The following is a 15,129-nucleotide window of genomic DNA, read 5'->3' on the forward strand; positions in this document are numbered from 1 at the left end:
AGTATTATAAACTCCAGGCTTATAGACTTCCTTACGAAACACAATGTCCTGAGCAAAAGCCAGATTGGGTTCTTACCAAATCACCGCACATCAGACCACATTCACACCCTACACACCTAACTGACAAATATGTTAATAAATATAAAAGCTAAATATTTGCCTGTTTCATCGATTTCCAAAAAGCATTTGACTCGATTTGGCACGTTGGTCTATTCAACAAACTCCTTCAAAGCGGTATAGGGGGGAGAACATTTGACCTAATCAAATCTATGTACACAAACAACATGTGCAGCATCAAGATCGGACACAAGAGAACCACCTTCATTTCTCAAGAACGGGGAGTAAGACAAGGATGCTGTTTATCACCGGCCCTGTTCAACATCTACGTTAACGAACTGGCCACCATCTTAGAGCAGTCCACAGCACCTGGGCTCACTCTCCACAAGACAGGGATCAGGTTCCTGCTGTGTGCAGATGGTCTCATCCTGTTAAGCCCCACAGAAGAAGGACTTCAACAGAGTTTAAATATACTGGAAGGTGACTGTCAGACCTGGGCCATGGCAGCCAACATCACAAAGACACAACAATGATATTTCAACAAAGACCCAGATGTCAGGCAAACAACACTGACTTTACAATTGGGACACAGACAATAGAAAATTGTTCAGAATATAATTATTTAGGCCTGAAAATAAGTTCCACTGGAAGCTTTAATCAAGCTGTGAAGGAACTGAGAGAGAAAGCACGCAGGGCGTTTTATGCAATAAAAAGACTAATCCACATTTTAATTTGGCTTAAATGACTTCAATCAGTAATACAACCCGTCCTACTCGATGGAAGCGAAGTGTGGGGCCCACACACAAACCAAACATTTGACAAATGGGAAAATCATCCAATAGAAAATGCTCACGATGAGTTTTGCAAACGCATCCTCCAGGTTCACAGGAGAACAACTAACAACGCCTGCAGAGCGGAATTAGGCACATTTCCATTATTAATACAAATCCAGAAACGATCAATTACATATTGGCTACATCTAAAAGAAAGTGAGCCCCACTCCTACCAGCACAAAGCCCTGCAGCACCAAGAGATGAACAAGAGTCCCCTCTCTCAGCTGGTCCTGACACTCTGTTCACAAACCGGTTCACACTGTGACCAGGGCCAGGCTGAGCCCACATCTATTAGAGTCAACCAGACTATAACAACACACACACAGAACTACCTCACTCATTGGAACACTAGATCCAGAACACAAAGTGAAATGCAATGCTATCTGGCCCTAAAGAGACAGTACACTGTGGCAGCCTACCTGAGCACAGTGACTGATGTTACACACAGGCAGGAGCTGACAAAATACAGACTGAGTGCTCACAGCCTGGAGAGAGGGAGGGAGAGAGAGAGAGAGAGGGATGGAGAGAGGGAGGGAGAGAGAGAGAGAGACTGGGCCAGATCTCTGTAGATAAATAAAGAACTACGACAGATGTGTAATATTTACAATGCATTCATGTGATGACTTTCAAAGAGTAAAGCAAGCACTGCTGAATAAAGTATGATTTATCTTTTACGAAACGTTTTTCTCATATGGAATGCAGTTGGAGGTCAACCAATCACAGAGCTTGAGGCAACGCGGAACAATAGCTGAGGATTCTGGGTAGTGTAGTGTCTTCGGCCATCCTGAACTGAACACATATTTGCTTCTCCGAATCGAAGGGGGAAATTACAAAAGCATTGCACACAACTTAAACCAACCAATGTTGTTTACTCAACAAGGATAATCTGGTGTTTTTAAGTTGATGAGTAGTGCAGATATCACTGTGACATCAATCGACAGTAAGGGGAATATTTACTTCCGGGGTAAAATTCTCCGTTATCCAATGGGAATGGACGCTCACATTGCTCTCCGTAATACAATAAAGGGGACATGATCAAATCAGAATATAATGTTCTTTTAAAAAACGTTAACTGAAGGGAACAATCTATTGGACACAGCTGAAGCTCTGGCCTTCCTTAACAACTAACTAATGTAATAAAAATCACAGTTGCATTACCCACAATGCACTGTTTTTTGAGACCAAAAATTCGTAACTAATGCACCATAATACATTCTGACGAAAAATACAAATTATTATGAATACAAATAAAATAAAAGAAGCCTCCCGCGAGTTACTACAAGCTATAAAGTAGATTTTAAAAACGTTGTATAGAATAAAAGCTCACTGCGGGACGTTGTAGAAATGCGTGTGTGCACCACGACAAAAGAGCCTCATTCACTTTACATTGGGCTTGTTTGCGTGGTGCAGACACGTACATGTAACAAAGTTTGTGAGTCCACCACGCATTGTGGTGTTAAGGAGTCGTGGTGGAGTCACGCATTCTGGTGAGATCAGGTAGTGTGTGTGGTCCGTTGCTGTTCAATATAATGATGCATGACGTCTTTAATCAAGTTCATCCAAGTGTGGGGAAATCTTTGTCTGCAGATGATGGGGCTTTGTGGGCAAAAGGCCGCAATGTAGCACATGTTGGAAAGAAAATACAAGCTGCAATAGTTGAAGTGGAGAAATGGACAAATACATGGGGATTCAAACGGTCAGTAGCTAAGACGCAGGTCACTTGTTTTACCAAACGGCATAACATTGCTCCTATATCGTTAAAATGGTATGAGCAACCTCTTGAACAGGTTAATACAATAAGACTTCTTGGTGTTTGGTTTGACGGAAAGCTAACATGGAGCAGTCATATAGGAAAAGATCAAAATAAATGTAAAACGGTCAACAATGTACTTCGTGTTTGGCGGGGCGAGTGGGGAGCGAGTAGGTCATCACTTCTGAATATATATTGGGCGCTCGTGAGACCTGTATTCGATGATGGGTGTGTAGCGTTCATGGCAGCAGCAGAATCTAACCTTAAAGAGCTGGATGTCCCACAAGCTCAGGCCCTGAGGATATGTGGTGGCTTTTAAAACATCTCCAGTATCAGCAATGCAGGTGGACATGGGAGAAATGCCTTTAAGGATAAGAAGAGTGAAGTTAATGTTGCATTCTGGGTAAACCTTCAGGGGCACAGTGATAGTCATCCTGCGGAAAGTATCTTGAAAGACTGCTGGGAGCACAATGAGTCACATTTAACAAGTGCTGGATGGATTGGCGATGTTAAAGCAGCAAGTATAGCTTTGAATCAAATACAGTATTGCCCCACAGCTCCAATCTGGTCTATTCCACCCTGGTTGTTCCCATTGCCAAGTGCAGACCTCAATATACGAGAGGAGTTAAAGGAAAAGAAAGAACTACCAGTTTGGCGCATAGTCCAGAATCACTTTGCAAGATATCACTCAGACTCAACAATCATAGTTACAGATGGCTCCAAAGATCCAGAGGCAGGGCGTGCAGGGGCAGCAGTGTATATCCCAGTGAGGAATACACATATAGAGAAAAGGGCAACAGACCATGTGTCAGTATACACCACAGAGCTGTTGGCATTGGTGCTGTCATTGAAATGGATAGAGGAGAAAGAAATACATAACAGTGGAATTGCATCTGACAGCTTTTCAGCATTATCGAGTATACGATCAGGCAGATCTTCATCTAGAACGGACATAATAAATGAATATTTCTAATTGTATATCAAATGCAAATCAAAGACATAGCAAGTCGTTTCCTCTGGGTTCCTGCTCATGTTGGTGTGGAGGGTAATGAACAGGTGGATATTCTGGCCTAACACTCAGAAGTTTGAACATAGACACAGAAGTTCCACTCAGCAAAGCGGAGGTTCAAACATTCATTGAGAAATATGCACAAACAACATGGCAAGATCATTGGGACCTTAGTGATACAGGAAGACATATTTATAACATTCAAAGGTATGTGGGGGATGGAAGAAAGGTGGGGTTTGAAAGAAGGGAGGAAAATGTCAGTTCTGGGATGAGAATAGGTCATACAGGTCTCAACCATACTTTAAGTATAATAGGAAAGCATCCAACCGGAAAGTGTGTACACTGCAGCCAGCCAGAAGCTGCTGAGCATGTTTTACTGCTTTGCAGGAAATATAGTACTCAGAGAAATGTGCTTTTCCAGACTCTGAAGAAAGCAACATTCCATGACTTGTCGCTATCAGGGCTGTTAGGGAAAACATCAGGCAATATATATTGTGAGATGATTACATTTCTAAGAGAAATTGATACATTTAAAAATAATCTAGAGTTTTGGTTCTTTGTTTTGTTTCTTTTGTTTATTGTTTTCTGCGTCGTCTCTTGTCCACACTCCAGTCCAGTTGGTGGCGGTAATGAACCGACAAGTTGGTTTGCCAACCGCCAATAAACACGAAGGAAGCAGAAGAAGAAGAAGAACAAAAGAAGAACAAAAGAAGAGGTGAGTGGATTAAACACATGCAGAGGTTTCATTACGTGTATTTACACCTGTTAGCTTACAGTTAATCACGAATCAGAAGTTAAATTATTTAACACAACAGTCTCAAACTATCTTTAAATAAAGGCTAACAGCTACCGTCTAACAGCTACAGTCTGAAAGCTAACGGCTATCGGCTAACAGCAACAGTTATTATTCCAGTTCGGCTCTGGGGAGTAACAGTTGATTTGTAATGCTCAGCTGACTTTATGTTAGTTATTTATTACACCAGTTGTCTTTAAGACGGTGTGAGTTGTTGTGTTGGTGCTCTTTGCCATAGATATGGGTTTAAATGTATGCTCTAACTAGCTTATTAGCATCGCCATTCACCACGACGTAGCATTTTTCCCATTGAAATGAATGGGGTTCTTCAGTTAGCAGCTAACGCTAAGCTAAGCGACGGTTTAGCTCATTAGATAAATAGATATACTTTATTTAAATAATGATTTATCTTAAACTGGGAAATGATTGTGTCCCAGCAGAAGTGTTTTCAGGCATTACACGAGTTAAACATATTTAAAAGATGCAATAAGATAATAAAAATGAAGCATTAGCAGCAAGTATACACACAGGACACATATCACTAGAGTATCTAAAGAATACACAATATACAGAAAATACTGTATACATGGAGTACATTAAACAGTCTCACTAGCTAATGTTTGCTTTCTGTGTTAACTTAGTGATAGTTTCACACGGATAGCGTTATAACCGTGGTTCAAACATCCATTAATGTCACTTTCTATGTGAATAAAGTCATTTTAATGAAATAAAAGTGAACTAACTGTGAGCTGTAAGTTAGAATGTAAGTTGCTACACAGATTATGATGATTTATCTCTAAATATTTGTATTATATTAATAATAATTTACACAGAAAACCAAGTTGTTATCGTAATGGTTAAAGTAATGTGCATGTAACGTTAATAACTATCTGACCTTTCTATCATGTTCTCCTCTGCTAAGCATCACATTGACCAAATGGATCCATTTGGTCCATGTTTACGTCACAGCAGCATAGATGAGACAAGGCACTGCACGTGGTGTGATAAAACACTACATAGAAGCATCCAGAAATAGAACATATCATTGAATAAACTCTTTGAATTCCTCTTCTTCACTGCTGACGGTTTATGATGAATTATATCTAAATATTTGTATTATATTAATAATGAAGCAGCTCTGTGGTCTTCATCAGGACAGCTGATGAGCAGCATGGAGGAGAAGAAGGAGGCCCCTGGAGCTCAGGTCAGTGTGCACTTCATCACAAGATATTCCTAATCCCAGCGTTTCCGCCAGGCGGGCGTCTTGCCTTCATCTGACGCCCTTATTCAGCTCGGAGCGCCATCTACTAGGGGTGTGACGCAGGGCTCGACATTAAGGATGGCCCGATGGCCCGGGGCCGTCTAGTATCTAGCTCGGGCAAGGAAGCCTCACCTGCTGGGTGCCCCATCGGGCAATCTATTATGCCAGTATCATGCAACTCGCGGATCCAGTAGTGAGGGACCCGACAGTGAGACTAAACATATCTATAACTAGTTACGGTAGTTTGAGAGGTCATTAAAATAGCTACGTGTGATATTCTAACCTGAAGTGTGTGTTTTGTCCGCTCACCGCTGCAGCTGATCTCTCTCTCCCGTCAGATCAGACTTCACTCGCGTTTATGTCCATATCGATCAGATGCAGCTAGTTCTAGCTAATGATGGACTACCTGCTTATTAAAAGACACCTGAATAATATGTGTCGCTATGCAACCGGGTGAGGCCGCAAGTATAGCGCAGCATTATGCATGTGTTTACATGCCCACTGGAACCCCGAGGCATTACCAACAGATCAACGCACAATCAACCCATCCAGGACATCTCTTTCTCCACATTACGTGTTAGACATTAGAGTTGACTCTTCTTGTCTGTCACATACTCTTCTTGTCTGTCACATACTCTTCTTGTCTGTCACATCCTCTTCTTGTCTGTCACATCCTCTTCTTGTCTGTCACATACTCTTCTTGTCTGTCACATCCTCTTCTTGTCTGTCACATCCTCTTCTTGTCTGTCACATACTCTTCTTGTCTGTCACATCCTCTTCTTGTCTGTCACATACTCTTCTTGTCTGTCACATACTCTTCTTGTCTGTCACATACTCTTCTTGTCTGTCACATACTCTTCTTGTCTGTCACATACTCTTCTTTTCTGTCACACACTCTTCTTGTCTGTCACATACTATTCTTGTCTGTCACATCCTCTTCTTGTCTGTCACATACTCTTCTTGTCTGTCACATCCTCTTCTTGTCTGTCACATCCTCTTCTTGTCTGTCACATACTCTTCTTGTCTGTCACATACTCTTCTTGTCTGTCACATACTCTTCTTGTCTGTCACATACTATTCTTGTCTGTCACATACTCTTCTTGTCTGTCACATACTCTTCTTTTCTGTCACACACTCTTCTTGTCTGTCACATACTCTTCTTGTCTGTCACATACTCTTCTTTTCTGTCACACACTCTTCTTGTCTGTCACATCCTCTTCTTGTCTGTCACATCCTCTTCTTGTCTGTCACATACTCTTCTTGTCTGTCACATACTCTTCTTGTCTGTCACATAAGTGGCGCAACTGAAGCGGTATTGCGCTAAAGGGAAATTATTTAGACCGAAGAGATTTAGGTTTGCCGGCTAACGGGAACTCTGACGTCGCCATTTTGTGTGCTTCGCGGTTCATATCGATCCAGCTCTCCTGATCGGCCTTTATAGAGAGCACAACATGAAACAGAACACATGTTCTAGGGGGAGGCCCAAACCCTTCGTGCCATTTGGTCCGCGCACATTTTTCAGGGCAATTTCTATTGGGCTCAGGGTCATCTAAGCTAATCCTTAAAGTCATGCACTGTAACGGTATACGTACCCGTACCGAAATTATTGGGTGCGGGACACGTGTGTACCGAACGAATATAACGTTAAACGTAAAAAATTGAGAACGTGAAAAACGTTTTGAAGTAAGCTCAGGTGCTGCGTGGCAGTGTTCGTGTAGCATGTTCCTGCAGCCTATGCTCCGGGCCGGGCCAAGTCATTTCATTGGACGAGAGGCATACTATGAGAGCTGGTCACAGGGATGCGTTCAAATGTAACCAGTAATTTGAGGAACTGTCGAAATGGCAAACGCAGATAAAGTTGAGCTCAAAAATGCTCCAGCATCATTGAAGTCTCCGCAGGGCTCAACGCTAACTTTTAAAAGTGGTTGCCAGGCTGGCAGCCAGGCATCAGCTTTTGGTTGCCAAAACTGAAAATACGGTTTTCGTTTTTAGACAGCTTATATTTTAAATAATGAAGATACTATCCAGTTATACATTACGCGGCTGGCAATACATCGAACTTTCACTCATTTGAAAAGACATCACCGAACGTGAATAGCAGGGGCAAGTGTGGAAGAAACATCCTGAGTAAACATTTCCCTCGTGGTTTCAGTTAAATATCGCTTTGTGGTTACCTCTTTTTGAACATTTGTGTGAACAGAAATAGAGCTCTCAAAGGAATGGTCAGAGAGCGCAACATCAGTCAACACAACCTCAGAGATATTCAGACCCTTTGAGATCATCAAGTCCAGAGTGTGCCCCTTGCTGTGCGTGGGCTCCGTCACATGCTGAGTCAGTCCATTGAATTGATCTATTTAAAACAAGGGACAGTGTTCATTAAGCAACATATTAAAAACATGTCAAAGTACTCGATTAGCCAACAGGCTAGTTTTCACCGATAGTCCCTTTGCCAGACGGTGACATCCTAAAAGCAACAATAAAAATACCACAACATTGTTATACCATTGTACATATTTACAATAGATGACATCACTGAATACAGATGAGAGCAAGTCATGATAATAAATACAAAATGTACAATACGCACTCATACACACACCTACACCCACACATCAGTGCTGACGCTGTTGGTTATCAATGAGCCACTTTGTAACACTGTGCTTGAATGTGTAGTAGGATGAGGACTCTCATTGGTTGAGGTATTGAATTCCATTGATGGGATGCGTGGAATGAAAGACAGCCTGGCTGAATGCGCTCTTCCTAAATGGGATGGTGCGTCTCCCCTAGCCGCACCTCGAGTAGCCCTGGTTGAGGTGGGCTTTAGGCTGATGCAGCCAGAGGAGGAGGAGCCAACCCACGAGTGGTCTGATAAACTAAGCAGATGTTTTTGTAAATTGAGATATTCCCAGCTGAACAGATTATACTTTTTACCAATGTGACAATGATGATACCGGAATGGCTTTGTGTCTCGTGTTCTGAGTGCTTGTTTATACAGTGATTCCAGTGGCCTTAGAGCTGCAGAGTGAGCATCAGACCAGCTGATCAGACAGTAGCTGATGTGGGAGAGGACCATGGAGTGAAGGTATAGCTTAGCTGCTGCAGATGATAGCAAGTTTCTAATGTATCTGTAATTTCACAGATTGAACTTTACTTTATTGCAGACCTTTTTGATATGGGTTTTAAATTGAGGTTTGTGTCAATATGTACTCCTCAGTACTTGTACTCCGAGACAACCTGAAGTCTCCTTCCAGAAAAGAAAACATCTTGCTCTGTTATAATGCTGTGGCCCTTGGAGAAGAACATACACACTGTCTTTGAGACATTTGGTTGCAAACAATTATTGTTAAGCCAGGATGTAATATTCTCCAACACATCAGTGACCTTGGTAGCAGCCTCTTCTGCGGTTCTGCCATGAGTAAAAACTAGGGCTGTCAGTCGATTAAAATATTTAATCGCATGATTGTCCATAGTTAATCGCGATTAATCGCAAATTAATCGCACATTTTTTATCTGTTCTAAATGTACCTTAGAGGAATATTTTTCAAGTTTTTAATACTCTTATCAACATGAGTGGACAAATATGCTTTATGCTAATGTTTATTATCATTTGAACTGTGTGTGTGTGTGTGTGTGTGTGTGTGTGTGTGTGTGTGTGTGTGTGTGTGTGTGTGTGTGTGTGTGTGTGTGTGTGTGTGTGTGTGTGTGTGTGTGTGTGTGTGTGTGTGTGTGTGTGTGTGTGTGTGTGTGTGTGTGTGTGTGTGTGTGTGTGTGTGTGTGTGTGTGTGTGTGTGTGTGTGTGTGTGTGTGTGTGTGTGTGTGTGTGTGTGTGTGTGTGAGAGATGTGCAACTCAAGGCATATGCTCGAACGGGAGCTGCCTGGACGCTGCAATCATGTTGCTGCAATCATGAGTGTGCTGACTTCTCCTCCAATGTCCCGCTGTCTGCTTCCTGCTTAAAGTCAAGTGCTCGGCGCAGTTGTGTGGATAGCTCGCTCCTCTGTTTTCATTTAAACAGCTCCTTATATCCGTTAGCGCAGCTAGCTAGCACCAGATGCTAACAACAACAATAGCCGCGTTCACACTGCGGTACGGTAATGCACGTAAGGTCTCTCTCTCGCTCGCTCGGGCCACACACACCCTCCCGGTCCTCCCGATGGCCAGTCGGTGCCTGCCGGTGAGCGTGGAAGTGTGGTCTGCTGCAAGCAGGCGGCAGGAGCGGGGCTGTCAGCAGCATCAGCTTGTAGATGGTATTTTAAACTCGATGCGCTCTGAAACTACGGGGCGGCCGAGGAAAAAAATACACATGCGTTAATCGCGTTAAAATAATTAGTGGCGTTAATTTTTTTTTGCGTTAACGCGTTATTAACGCGTTAACTTGACAGCCCTAGTAAAAACAACTATCATCAGCATACATCACATTCTCTACACACAGAAGGCGGATCATTTACGTACATACTTGTTACGTCCCCCTCTGGGGTAGAGGAAATCAACATACGCCAGAATGGAATTGGTAATCATTATAAATGGGTTTATTTTAAATAGCAGAGGTAAACAAAATGGCAGCCATGCAGTAGAGATGGGCGAGTCATGATTCATCCGGATCATTAACCCGGATCCTAGTAATGAGCCGGTCGTGACGAGTCTCCCTCTCGATTAACCCGAGTCCTTTGAGTCCTACACCTGATGTGACGTAACAATTAAAACTATAAATTGCGTCACTCTTTACTCTCTTTATAACGTGTACAATCACATTACAACGTTGTTGTATCCAGAGATCCAGCAGACTCGTCGCCATGCACGAATCAACAGCAAATTCAGCCCCTCCTCCGGCTCCCGCGAGAGTCCCGTGAGCCGTGAGTGAGCCGTGAGTCGTTGGACTCGCGGGAGCCGTGAGTGAGCCGTGAGCCGTGAGTCCGCAAATCTCTGAGTCTGCTGCGACTCGTCGAGGGAGCCGTGGGACTCGCGGGAGCCGTGGGACTCGCAGGAGCCGTGCGAGCCGGAGGAGGGGCTGAGTCTGCTGTAGATTCGTGCATGGGGACGAGTCTGCTGGATCTCTGGATCTGCTGCCTGCTATATGTTACGGCTCTGAGTCCTCGTAGGCTACTGGTCTCTCTCGATCATTGACCTGGATTCACGGATCCCGCGATTTTTCCGGCTCTAAATTAAGTTTCAGTGTAGACTTCTAACAAAATGGTCATGTTGTGCAACAGTCTCCTGTAGTAGCAGTCGCTCGTTAGCTGTTCTAATGAAGGGAAACACAGTGAAGACACAGCTCTTTGGAGGGTTTCTTCTATGAAGCAGCTGTGTGCAGCAGATACTGTGAGAGTCAGACATGAATACATAGGTCAAGGCAGACTGGTTCACAGACTCTCCTGTTTTGCCGATCCGGTGCTTGAACAAATAACTCTACACCCCTGGCCGAAATGTCCCTAAAATGAAGTCCGAGTTTGAAATATATCTCAAATAATGTATGTATTTCCCCACATAAACATAACAGTCTGCAATGAAACGGCTGTCTCCTGGGGGCTCCACTTCCTACTTTCTCTTGCGAACGAGATCTCTTTTTTTCTTTCATTGCCCTCTAGGTGCTTCGTACAATACAAGTGCAAATATTCTATTTTAAAAAGTAAAGTCCTTTCGAGTCATCTGTCTCAAGCCTAAGTCTCAGGTCGTGAATACCAAGTCAAAGTCAAGTCGAGTCTTTTATCAATGTTAGTCAAGAAAGTCTCAAGTCAAAAAATAGGCAAGTCAAGTCATGTGACTCGAGTCCCCCACCTCTGGTATATACTTTGGTTAGAATATTACTGTATCAAATATAATAAAGACAAACAGTTGATAAGTAGTATTTTGTTAACTCAAGGTTTATATTAAGTGACTTTTTATTGTGTTAACTTGTGTATTTATGCTTTTTAGATTGACTTTCTCTCTTTCTCTGTCCGTCTGTTCTAGAAACCGAAAGGAAGAGAGAGACGTCACAGCTGTCAGCAATGTGACAAATCCTTTACAGCATCTGGAACTTTAAAGCGCCACCTGCATATTCACACAGGAGAAAAACCTTACAGCTGTAAAGAGTGTGGGACAACTTTCACTACATCAAGTGCTCTCAAAACACATCGCCGTATTCACACTGGAGAAAAACCTTACAGCTGTGAAGAGTGTGGGACAACTTTCACTAAATCAAGTAATCTCAAAACACATCACCTTATTCACACTGGAGAAAAACCTTACTGGTGTGAAGAGTGTGGGAAAACGTTCACTACATCAGGTGCTCTCAAATCACATCACCGTATTCACACTGGAGAAAAACCTTACAGCTGTGAAGAGTGTGGGACAACTTTCACTAAATCAAGTAATCTCAAAACACATCACCGTATTCACACTGGAGAAAAACCTTACTGGTGTGAAGAGTGTGGGAAAACGTTCACTACATCAGGTGCTCTCAAATCACATCACCGTATTCACACTGGAGAAAAACCTTACTGGTGTGAAGAGTGTGGGACAACTTTCACTACATCAAGTATTCTCAAAACACATCAACGTATTCACACTGGAGAAAAACCGTACAGCTGTGAAGAGTGTGGGAAAACTTTCACTCAATCAGGTGCTCTCAAAACACATCAACTTATTCACACTGGAGAAAAACCTTACAGCTGTGAAGAGTGTGGGAAAACTTTCACTACATCAAGTATTCTCAAAAGACATCAACGTATTCACACTGGAGAAAAACCTTACAGCTGTGAAGAGTGTGGGACAACTTTCACTACATCAAGTATTCTCAAAAGACATCAACGTATTCACACTGGAGAAAAACCTTACAGCTGTGAAGAGTGTGGGAAAACGTTCACTCAATCAAGTGCTCTAAAATCACATCACCGTATTCACACAGGAGAAAAACCGTACTGGTGTGAAGAGTGTGGGACAACTTTCACTCAATCAAGTGCTCTAGAATCACATCACCGTATTCACACGGGAGAAAAACCGTACTGGTGTGAAGAGTGTGGGAAAACGTTCACTCAACCAAGTAATCTCAAATCACATCTTCGTGTTCACTCAGGAGAAAAACCATAGTGGGTTTCAGAGTGTAGGAGCCGCAATTAAGCATATTTTGTTTTTTTCACAGTTTACAATAAACAATTCCCATCTATTGGCCTTGTGTTGGGTAATCCTTTTTTCCATTACAGATCCCATCCCAACAGCGCCATCTGTTGACGTAACGTCAGAATTGATAGGCATAATGTTCACTGTTCCTTTGGGTTTCGTTTTCTGTCCGTCTGCCGACAGCGTGCTGTTTCATTGCTTTACATACCAAGGTTTAAGTACACTGTCAATAGTTGTAGTATGAGCATCGTCTGGGCTGGCCGTCTGGTAGAATCGGTATGCTCTTCCTCCTGGGTCCACTTCCTCTCCTGTCACCTATGACCCCTTTTATACACCCCACCACCAAGTGTTCAAAATAACATTCAGGGTTCGCGGGGTCTTAAAAAGTATTAAAAGTTGATAAATTTAGCGAAAATTAAGGCTATTAAAAAATATTAAACGGCATTTTCCAAGGTATTAAGAAGGTCCACAGCAACGACAACATGAAACACCCTTTAAATTACTGCAACGACATGTCGGGAAACCCCCTCAAGGTATCAGGCTGAGAGGCTCTGATACCTCATTCACACCAACGGTGTTTCAGGGCCGGTTCGGAGCTGGAGCTTGAAAAGCACCGGGTTTTCCTCTTCACACCGCAGCGGAGCAGCCTCTTAGCTACGGAATCCGGTTCCTTTCAAGCACCGAAAAATTGTCCAGCAAAAGCACCGCATACGTCACGCTTACGTCGAGGCGGGGGCAGGGGCAGATCAACTCCTGATCAACAACAACAAGCCCGCGTTTTATCCAGTTTGTACACAACGATGGAGAAACTTAAGAGTTTCAGTGTTTCTGCCATAGACTGTATATATAAAGGTTTCTGCTCATGGTGAAGCAACGTGTCTGCGTGTTAAGGTGGAACCTGAGCATTCACGTTGATAACCTCATTATAACTCATTATACATCTATAAAACTATAAATATTAAACTTTACTTCACGTGTTCATTTGAGAACAGCTGTTACATACCTGGGTGAAGGTTACAGTTCATTTAAATGAAAGATACATTACTCCACACTCATGGTTCAGTCCACCTTAAGAAATAAGACCGACCTCGGAAACAGTTGTGTTTTAAAAAAACCTTTATTGACACGAGTACACTTTTTTATAAGAATATAACTAAACCACAGAAATGACTCCGGAAAAGCTGCAGATAGAGCCATAAGAAATGAATGCAACTGATTTCATCCGCGCGGTTTGGCTTTATGAAGCAGGCACGCAAACGGTTACGCCATGACGCAAACGATGAGGCAACGACGCATTAGCAGTCGGACTCTGGGCGGTGTGAAAAGAGCCAGAGCTAAACGAAACGACGAACTGGTTCTGAACTTGGAAAGCTCTAGTACGGAGCTTGAACCGGAGTTGCGTTGGTGTGAAAGAGGTAAAGGTGGCCCCATGCATCGCGTGCCATAAAATGCTGCTTCTTATTTTAAGTTTCGTTGCCTTGCTCCGCTCGGTGGTGGGGGGGGGTATACCTGAGATATACAGCAGGAGAACACGCCGTCCACCGCGGAGAATAAACAGAAGGGCAACCATGCTCCGGGGTCTTCTTCGCTGCTTTTGGTGTATATTGTGGCGGCAGCAGCGCCACTTACAGGCCTGGCATATGTACTACAGCGTTTCCAGCATTTCCAGCGGTCTAGTGTGAACGGACGCGTTAATGAATCGAATGCGTGTGAACGGAAGACTTTTTTGCGTTTGCGTTTTACTGTGTGCGTCCTCGTGGGGCCGGGGTCTAAGCCAAACTATATCCGGTCCCAGAGATCTGCTATTTTAAAGTAAGATCAACACATATCGACCCTAAATATAATCTATATTAAGAACGAGAAAAGTCTTAACAGATATATCGTTTTTTGTAAACATATGACAAATGTGTGAGGGTGATCAGAGCATCGTCCTCTGTGCCGGGCCTAGCCCCGGACAGCCCCAGTCCAATTGAACCCCTGGGTGTTTGTGAGGGAGCTCCTATATGGCATTACCCCGCTGAAGCTCACCAAAGTTTAATATATTTCATAGTTCAAAGTTTTGTCAATTGTTTTAATTGGTCAAATACTGGTTTCTGAGGAGTTCTACTGGAATGAAAGAGCACAGAAGCAGCAAAGCAGCATGCTGCATTAACCCTGACCTTCACAGAGAGGGTGAAGTTCATGTGGAGAGGAGGCTAGTCTGTCTGCACTCTGTTTAGCTAATCAATATAGTACATGTGAGGTAAAGTGTGTCTAGAAATAGAAAACGGTATCCCCCGAGGGAGTGCAGTCAGTCCAATATTATTAACATCATGATTAATGACATGTT

The 15,129-nt window shown here is 43.0% G+C and overlaps 1 pseudogene; it reads left to right on the forward strand.

The window, feature by feature from the left end:
• Positions 1 to 15,129, forward strand: part of LOC117442883 (zinc finger protein 729-like) — a 179,399-nt pseudogene that overhangs the window by 50,802 nt on the left and 113,468 nt on the right.

This window comes from Pseudochaenichthys georgianus, unplaced genomic scaffold (genome assembly GCF_902827115.2).
Source record: "Pseudochaenichthys georgianus unplaced genomic scaffold, fPseGeo1.2 scaffold_493_arrow_ctg1, whole genome shotgun sequence".
NCBI lineage: Eukaryota > Metazoa > Chordata > Actinopteri > Perciformes > Channichthyidae > Pseudochaenichthys > Pseudochaenichthys georgianus.